Genomic DNA, 8,524 nt, shown 5'->3' with positions numbered 1-8,524 from the left:
GTAGCTTATGAATTCTAGTAAGATCTGTTTTATTCAAGTGACTTGAAATTTCCAAGTCACACCAAATTCTAAATTTAGTGTACGAGTCCAGCCTTTTACTAACAGCATGTAGGACCAACCCAGACTGCTTCTAATGTCACTTTATTGTTTTTCATCTTGAATTTTCTACACTGTAGTGACATTTAATCTTGTAGTAATGGTAGAATAAACATTACATAAAAAGACAAATGCCTGGTTTTGAGGAGTAATTTTTTTTTGAGAATTAATTATCGACCAAGGAAGGGGTTTTCTTCAAGAGGGATGCCCTCAGCCCCCGAGAGGTAAGCTCCAGAGCAACCACACCACACTACTGTTCACACACACACACACACACACACACACACACACACACACACACACACACACACTCACCCCACATCCTCTGGATAGAGAATCTGTGTAAGGACCCCTCCCTGGGGTTTGACCAGGTGTTCAAACTTGAGTATCATGGCTGTTTTATATTGGTTAGAAAGAGAGCCCTGCTCAGAGTGATTAGCTTTAGTAAACAACTCTTGCTTGACTCTTTCTTTTTTGGATCCAGCTCCAAGTTAGTAAAACATTTGGATTCGATGAGCTCAGTTTTCCAATGAATCCCTTATTGAAGGTGTGTATCTCAGTTTGATCCCACAGGCATGAGAAAGGAATCAATGACGTGATTTATGGAAATACGTGACAACTCAGAGATTCTAAAGTGAACAAACATGATAAACTGGCTTAAATGGAATGAGTATTTGGTGTCTGTTTTCCAGTAAAGATATTGAGACTGAACTGAGTAAGGCAGAGATAAAAATCCCTCCTGCTGATCTTTCTGTGTCTCAGGGCATGTCTCAGACCCCCCACATCCTTTTTTCCTGTGTTCCTGTGTGTGTGTAAAGAACCAGAGGTCAAATGTATCAGATTGAACAATGCTAAAAAAAATACTGTGCACATGCTGATAGTGTTCAGGATGTTCAGGGACACTTCAGGTGGTTCAGCCAGGAGAGGCCATGGACGAGGGAGAGGCAGGAACTTCTGCCCTGGCAGCAGAGAGGGAAGCTCCACCTAGTTGACCACTGACAGCTCCTCAAGAGGAGAGCTGAAAACCCCAAATAAGGGACTCTGGAAATGCTGACCCATTGTATCTCCTATAGGGACAAGTCAAAGAACCATATGGCTCTAGTTAGCACCTTCATTTCAAGTGTGTATGTTGACTTTCAGAATAATAATTATGGTATTATTCCCCAAGTCTTTCCCTAATCTAAAACCGGATGTATGAGTCAGACAGCACCGGAGTACAACAGTCAGTGATGATAGCAAATGGGATATCAGACACAGGAAGAAAGAAAGAATAAAAACATGGGAAATAAGTAAGATAAAAAGTACAAATAGAAGTCAGGTAAAACTGAGCAGCTTCAGCTTTCTGATTGACCACAGAGACAAAGAGTGGAAGGAGTGAAGAGATAGAGGCAGTTCACTCTCCATCAGGATCAAATTCAGAATGAATCTCCACCATGTTCTGTTCTTCTGCTTCTTCTCAGGTGAGGACTGATTACCTGTCTGTCTCTGATGCTGCAGCTCACACTGCTTATTGACAATGTTTGATCACAGAGGCCTTTGTGTTGGTTTATTGTTCTGTGATGTGTTCTGTTCTCTATGCTTCAGAAAAAACATAATATCCATCATTATATGTTGTTGATAGTTCAGATGTTGATGTAAGAAAGTAGGGATTTTAATAAAACAACAACTCCTGCTGTGTAGCCAGTGAAGAGTTGAAGTGATGTCTGCCTCTGTATCATCTCTGCTTCTCTGTGAAGTGATGGATTAGCTCTCATTAACCTGCAGTCTGTTTTACAGTAAGTCTACAATACACAAAGTTCTGACCATCAGTATTCACTGTTCATCTGTCCAACAGCACTGTGTGGTGGAAACTCTGGGATCAACATTTATACAGGACCTGAAGGAGGAAGTGGAACAATTAATTGCTACTTGACTCTGTCTGGAAACAGGAAGTTCTTCTGTAAGAATGAATGTAAAGGAGAAGATGTTCTGATTCAAACAGATGATGTCAGAGCTAACAGAGGCAGGTACAGCATTGAATATAAAGATGAATCTTCTGGAAGAGGAATTGTGTCTGTGACCATCAGAAATCTGACCCAGTCCGACTCAGGACGGTACAGGTGTGGTCTGGGTGGATCTTTGGTTCCAAAGTCATACACTGACTTTGAGATCAGAGTTTCAGATGGTGAGTTTCTACTGAAAGTCATTAAACAGATATATTTAGTATGTTTGCTAAATTAAGGAATTTGAAACTGTAAGAATGAATAAAATCAAATAGAATTCAATCTGTGTTATTTATGAAATACCATGTATTATTATGCTTATATTCAAATTACTACATTATAACTGTTGACTGTTCATCTTTTCTACAGAGCTGCTGGACAGAAAGTCTGGTTTTATCAGAACAAACATAGAAGGAGAAAATGTCACATATCCATGCATCGATGCTGTGAACAGAGACAGAATCTTCTTCTGTAAGGGAGAATGTAAAAAAGAAGAGGACATTCTCATTGAAACAGATAAGAACAGAGCTCAGAGTGGCAGATACAGCATTGAATATAAAGAAGGATCTACATTTGGACTGTATGTCACAATCACACAGGTGGTCAAGTCAGACTCAGGACAGTACAGGTGTGGTTATGGTAGAGCTTTGTCTCCTGATTCATCACGCACGTTCTCAGTCATTGTTGTAGACGGTGAGTTTTTTCCTTTTAAGTAAAACTTGACTTTCTTTCATTAAAACTGATGTATTTAGTATATCCACATATACAGTATCTAGGGATTTCTGGAGAATCTGAAAACAGTAAATGACAGTAAAATGTCTGAATGGCTGAAACAGGTTGGTGTAGGCGAACTGTGATGTGAGAGTTGAGAGCATCAGACGTTGTAGGGGGACCGGTGGTGGTGACGTGTGCAGGGGGTGTGAAAGCTGAAAATGGAAATTAAGATTTTACATTTTTGTGGATTTATGTTGGACAGCCTTTACTATTAAAATCAAATCACTTTATTATAATATTTGATGCTGAATTTTGTGTGTGTGTCTGTGATTGAAAACGTCAGTGAGATTTATCTGTATCAGTACTGATTCAGTGTCTGATTGTTTCATTCTGTTTTCAGAAGCCCAACCACTTCCAAACCAAACAGGACCTTCTTCAACATCAGTCCCAGCAGCTTCCACATCAGGAACAACACTGCTGTCTACACCAGCTTCCCCTGAAAACAACAAGACATCCACAGGTACAGGACAGTTCTGTTTGTCAGTCACCATCCCTCTGCCAACTTAAACTGAAATACACTGAACAAAAATATAACATAACATACAAGAATTCTAAAGTTTATAAATATTAGAAATCACACTGCAAAGCAGTGGGTTAGGGTTAGTCTTAGCTCAGATAAGATGGTTGTGATGCCAGGCAGCTATCAGATCCATGCTGTGGTGTGGACTACACACATGGATGTTTAGGGTTATGGTTAGGGCTAGGCACACACCAGGACCTAACCCTTGGTCTGTGCCAAGATTCCTGCCTTATATAGACCCACAGCTTCACTGGTTGCTCATGTTTCTGAACAGTTTCTGGTTGACATTCCTGTGGTCAGTATGTGACTGTGGCATTTGACAAAATCCGACATCTTGTAGTGGCGTGGCACACCAGTACAATAACCATTTTGTATAATCAGCATTGTGATGTGCCACATCTTTCTGGTGGATGGATCATTTTTAGCAAAAACTGTAAAATTATCTGTGACGACATTGTCTCTCTAATCTCTCTCACTCTCATCCCTCCCGGCCCACAACTCTCACCCAGGTTATTTCATGCCTCTGGCTGTAGGTATGCCCTCAGCTTTTGTGCTGATGGCTGTTTCTCGGGTTTTCTACCTGTGTAAGATGAGGTGGGGATCTGTTTTGGACACAGAGGGAAACACAGGCAACATTTTCAGTTTTCAGTGTCTGATTGTTTCATTCTGTTTTCAGAAGCCCAACCACTTCCAAACCAAACAGGACCTTCTTCAACATCAGTCCCAGCAGCTTCCACATCAAGAACGACACAGCTGCCTCCACCAGCTTCTCCTGAAAACAAGAAGACATCCACAGGTACAGGACAGTTCTGTTTGTCAGTTATCATCCCTCTGCCAACTTAACCTGAAATACACTGAACAAAAATATAACACAACATGCAAGATTCTCTACATTCACCTTTAATATTCAGGACATCAGACTATCTGTTGTTTTTCTAGAGCTGAAAAACATTAGTTTCATCAAGTATTCTTGTGCAAAATGTGTTGCTGAACAACTGCTGCCTTTATAATGTTGGAGTTTTTAAAATTAACTCTTGAAACGTTTTCAGTATCTGATTGTTTTATTCTGTTTTCACAACTCCAACCACTTCCAAACCAAACAGGACCTTCTTCAACATCAGTCCCAGCAGCTTCCACATCAGGAAAAACACTGCTGTCTACACCAGCTTCCTCTGAAAACAACAAGACATCCACAGGTACAGGACAGTTCTGTTTGTCAGTCACCATCCCTCTGCCAACTTAACCTGAAATACACTGAACAAAAATATAACATAACATGCAAGATTTCTAAAGTTTTATAAATGTTAGAAATCACACTGCAAAGCAGAAACTTAACAGTACATTTACCTTTAATATTCAGGACATCAGACTATCTGTCAGAATCATCATATAATATTTATTGTGATGTTAAAGTCTACAATGTTAAAGTCTACAATCATTTACTTTATTATAATATTTGATGCTACATTTTTTTGTCCACTAGCAATGGCTTGTTATTATCCATCCACACTGTTGTCCAGTGAGCCAAGGGCCATTGGACATGCGTCTTAGCTCAGATAAGATGGTTGTGAAGCCGGGCAGCTGTCAGATCCATGCTGTGGTGTGGACTACACACATGGATGTTTGCCTTTCTGATGCAGCTGCAGATGGTCTGTGCCAAGATTCCTGCCTTATATAGACCCACAACTTCATTGGTTGCTCATGTTTCTGAACAGTTTCTGGTTGACATTCCTGTGGTCAGTATGTGACTGTGGCATTTGACAAAATCCGACATCTTGTAGTGGCGTGGCACACCAGTACAATAACCATTTTGTGTAATCAGCATTGTGATGTGCCACATCTTTCTGGTGGATGGATCATTTTTAGCAAAAACTGTAAAATTATCTGTGACGACATTGTCTCTCTAATCTCTCTCACTCTCATCCCTCCCGGCCCACAACTCTCACCCAGGTTATTTCATGCCTGTGGCTGTAGGTATGCCCTCAGCTTTTGTGCTGATGGCTGTTTCTCGGGTTTTCTACCTGTGTAAGATGAGGTGGGGATCTGTTTTGGACACCGAGGGAAACACAGGCAACAGAAACATGCAGGTGACTTCATTACCTTGTTTCATCTTACATGTTGTTTCTGTATGGGGTGTAACTGACATTGTCTTCAAGTATTTCCCTAATATGGACAAAAAGGAGACCAAGGTGAGAACATGTATGTGTAGAAACCCAGTGAAACATAAAATGTGCTCTGGACAGTATCCACTTTAAGTCTTCCAGTCGATTTGGATCTCCAAGTCAAGTCACCAATTCAGGGCAGAGCTTAGAAGGTTTAGAACGTACACTATGATATTATTTACATAGACCAAACAACTCCCACCATGAGCAAGGTCAACAGTGGCAAGGAAAATCTTCCTTTTAAGAGGCAGAAAGAGACCTGATGGGCAGCCATTTTCCTCAACTGGCTGGGTTGCATTCTGGGAGCGCAGTGTTATAGGATAATAGGGGACTATGAGCTCTTCCAGAGAGGATGGTGTCTGACCATTAAGGGCTTTGTAGGTGAGGAGGATTAGAAATTTTAGATCACTTGGAGAGTCTTTAGATATTTGTATGAGGAAATTGGGAATTTGGGAATTGCAATAGTCCGGCCCAGAAGTAACAAATGCATGGACTGTTTTTTTCTTCTGTTTAATTACAGCTATTTCAAGAGACTTCAGTGTCTAGTAAACAAGTGATAAGGGTAAAACTTCCTTTAACAATCTAGTTTGGAAGGAGGCAGGTTTGATAGTATAGATGAAGAAAGTGTTGATGTTAGTTTGGGAGAAGATCAATTGGAGAAAAACAGTCAAAAACAGGTGTTACAGCTGTTTGTAAGGATCTTATGTTCAGAGATAAATCAGTGCTGGTAGCTCATAAAGTTGCCTGAGAGCTATAGGAATACATGGATCAATACAGTGGTGGGGTTGTTTTGATTTTTTGCTATCAATGATGAGTAACAGGCAGCTCTGTCATTACAGAGGGCCGTCTCATATATTTTAAGAATACCCCGCCAGGCTGAGAGGGATTCTAACGCCATATCCTTGTTTGGGATTCCAAACCTGATGACTGCATCTGCTGAAACCACAAACCAGCCAGCAGGGACTGAGACCAAACCTACTCTGCTTATCCAAACATAGAAAAGAAATAGTAATGTTTGGATCTGAATCTGGATTTTGTATTGTGCCGTTTAAAATCTAAATCTGGTATTTTTAATAATCTCTCTTCTGATCATATAGAACTGATTGTGTTAGTGAAGATGTTCAACATCTTCTCATTTGATTATTCTGAAATGAAAGTTTAGCAGTTTTTTGATGTTCCCTCTTTTAAACTTTGAGTATTACACAAAGAAATGAGCACAGTCCAGATTTAACCAGTTACTTGATAAGTCAGTTGCACTTTGTAATGAAAGCTAAGAAAAAACAATCTTCCTCAGTTATTTGTTCTAGTTTTGTTTTCAATTATCAGTGTTGTATCAGTGTTATTTGTCACACTTGTTGGGTCTTTGACTAGCTTTTATGAATGTTTTATTAAATATTTATCATTATTTTTTCTTCAGATTTATCCTATCCTATCCTAGGCCTCAAACACCTGACATCATCTTTTGTTGTCAGTTTTGGCGTGCCTACTTCTTTTCTGTTTTTGTTTTCCCTCACAGGATAAGAACTTCCAAACAGAAGCACAGTTGGGATGTTAATGACGTAAACCACAATCCCTTGGTTTGATAGAGGCCTTGCTTTATCTTGCTGATTCTACTGATTTATAAATTCTATAAAAATATTTTTACTCTTTTTTACTCATCACTTTATCATGACTGCAGCAGGTTTTGTCCATGTCAGGATCATATCAGTGAGCTGATTAGTCAGCATGTGGGTGGTTGTCATATTAAAGCTGATCCTCTGAAGTGAACCTGTGTGAGTGTGTGATACTGATGTTCCACATCATTCACTTTGCAGTAACATCCTGTAAAATGTGGCAGAAGGAGGCTGGGTCTCAGAGTTCATCAGATATACTTTGGTGGTGGAGCAAGAAGTTTCCAATTTCTGATGGAGTGATATTAGTTGCTGTTGAATTGAGTGCTTTTAACTTTGACACAGCGATTTAGTCTGAAACAGCTACAGTTACAGTGTCAAAGGGGCTTTACAGCAACTTCATAATTAAGTCACTGATGTACAAAGATGTCCACGTTACACTGCTACAGTTCCACATTTCATCGTTATCATCCTCATCAACATGTTGTGGGTGCAGCTAGAGTTAAACCAAAGAGACAGTGATGAGAAGAAGATAATTAACTTCCTGACAGAGGGCCCTATCATATTCCCATCACAAACTGTCTATTTGTCTGTTTTACAGTAAGTCTACAATACACAAAGTTCTGATCATCAGTATTCACTGTGTGGTGGAAACTCTGGGATCAACATCTATACAGGACCTGAAGGAGGAAGTGGTAGAATTGGTTGCCACTTGACTCTGTCTGGAAACAGGAAGTTCTTCTGTAAGAACGAATGTAAAGGAGAAGATGTTCTCGTTCACACAGATGATGTCAGAGCTAACAGAGGCAGGTACAGCATTGAATATAAAGGTGAATCTTCTGGAAGAGGAATCATGTCTGTGACCATCAGAAATCTGACCCAGTCCGACTCAGGACGGTACAGGTGTGGTCTGGGTGGATCTTTGGTTCCAGAGTCATACACTGACAAACACTTCACATTTCTCACTAAAAATAATATTTTGACATCACTTGAGGACTGTGTGAACAGCTGCTGTAAGACATAGAAATATTTCCATTTACTCTTGACTCATTCTACACTTTTATCCAGTCAAAAGGTCTTCCTCTGAAATTTGATAGAAACAAATTCAAGAGTCAAGAAGCGTCATGGTTCATATTTGAACAGGATTTTAAATCCTTTCACCACTTTTATTCCATCAGACCAAAGTCTTTGATGTTTCCTGCAACAGGAAGATCTGGTTTGTTTTTTGGGTGTGTGAGTGTAGTTGGTGTTTTTTCAGTGGCTGTTTTCCTGTTGCTTCATCTCAACAAGAGAGACAAACCTCATCCGCACTTTTAATAATGAGTCATTATAACAGAAAAATCCTTTGTCTGTTCCACAGGTTTGAGGACCAGAGGAAAC

General features: G+C 39.9%; 1 long non-coding RNA gene across 1 annotated transcript; it reads left to right on the top strand.

Moving 5' to 3' along the window:
- Positions 1-1,401: 1,401 nt before the first annotated feature.
- On the top strand, positions 1,402-7,996 carry LOC108873271 (uncharacterized). The gene is made up of 3 exons (XR_007811296.1): positions 1,402-1,556; positions 1,931-2,102; positions 7,955-7,996. It is a non-coding gene; the product is annotated as an uncharacterized LOC108873271 (long non-coding RNA).
- The last annotated feature ends 528 nt before the right edge of the window (positions 7,997-8,524 follow it).

Source organism: Lates calcarifer, unplaced genomic scaffold (genome assembly GCF_001640805.2).
Source record: "Lates calcarifer isolate ASB-BC8 unplaced genomic scaffold, TLL_Latcal_v3 _unitig_5010_quiver_1791, whole genome shotgun sequence".
Classification (NCBI taxonomy): Eukaryota; Metazoa; Chordata; class Actinopteri; family Centropomidae; genus Lates; species Lates calcarifer.
Note: the sequence above shows the minus strand (reverse complement) of the source record. Positions and strands in the feature narration are given on the sequence as shown.